Below are 934 nucleotides of genomic sequence, written 5' to 3'. Positions count from 1 at the left end.
CTTCCTCTTCCCGGTTCTTCCTCCTCCTCCGCCGCCCCGCACGGCCTCGCCGCCGCAGTCCCGCACCCCCGGGGAGCCCCGTCCCACCGCGTCGGCACCCACCGCCACCCTGCCCGCGGCCGGGGGACCTGAGACCCTGTCCCTTGTCCCTAGTGGCCCTGGGGCCCCATCCCCTAATCCTTGTGGCCCTTAACCAACGGCAATTGGACCCTGTTCCTGTGACCCTGGGAACCCTGCCCTGAGAGCTCTGGTGACCCTGAGACCCCATCCCATACCCCTAGTGGCCCTAGTTCCCTTGTCCTGTAGCCTTGGTGGCCCTGGGACCTCATCCCTTACCCCTGGTGGCCCTGGGACCCTGTTCCTCAGTATTGGTGGCCCTGTGACCCTGTTTGCTAAACCCAGTGGCCCTGGTCCCCCAGGTCCGTAACTCTGGTGGCCCTGGTTGCCTTGGCCCATATCCCCAAGGCCCTGGTGTCCCTGTTTGTCCCTGATCCCAGGGACACTCTGTGTGTGTGTCCCACCACGCTGTCACAGCCACCAGGAGAGGGCTGGTGCCGGGGTGACCTGAGGCCACAGTGATGGGCTGGCAGTGGGTGGCAGGGCTGTGCCCCTGTCCAAGAGCCCCATGGGGTCCCCATCTGTCACTTCAGCCCCTCTGGTGTCCCCTGCGTGGATTGTGGTGTCCCAGCACCGTGTCCCACAGGCACCAGCGCCCCATGTCACTCCTGGCTGTCCCCTGTGTCCCCAGACTCACCCCGGGTGGGGACACCCCAGCGCGGCCCCCCCGGGCACAGCCAGGGCAGGAGAGGGGGATGGAGCAGATCCAGCCCGGTGGGACAGCTGGGTCAGGGACATGGTGACATGGCAGGGCCAGGGATGGTGGTGGCAGCCGCGCGATGTCATCACTCCTACCCAGCCGTGGACTTGGACCGTG

The sequence above is a fragment of the Chaetura pelagica genome, unplaced genomic scaffold, assembly GCF_000747805.2.
Source record: "Chaetura pelagica isolate M959 unplaced genomic scaffold, ChaPel_1.0 scaffold1160, whole genome shotgun sequence".
Taxonomy (NCBI): domain Eukaryota; kingdom Metazoa; phylum Chordata; class Aves; order Apodiformes; family Apodidae; genus Chaetura; species Chaetura pelagica.
This window is presented reverse-complemented; position numbering follows the sequence as displayed.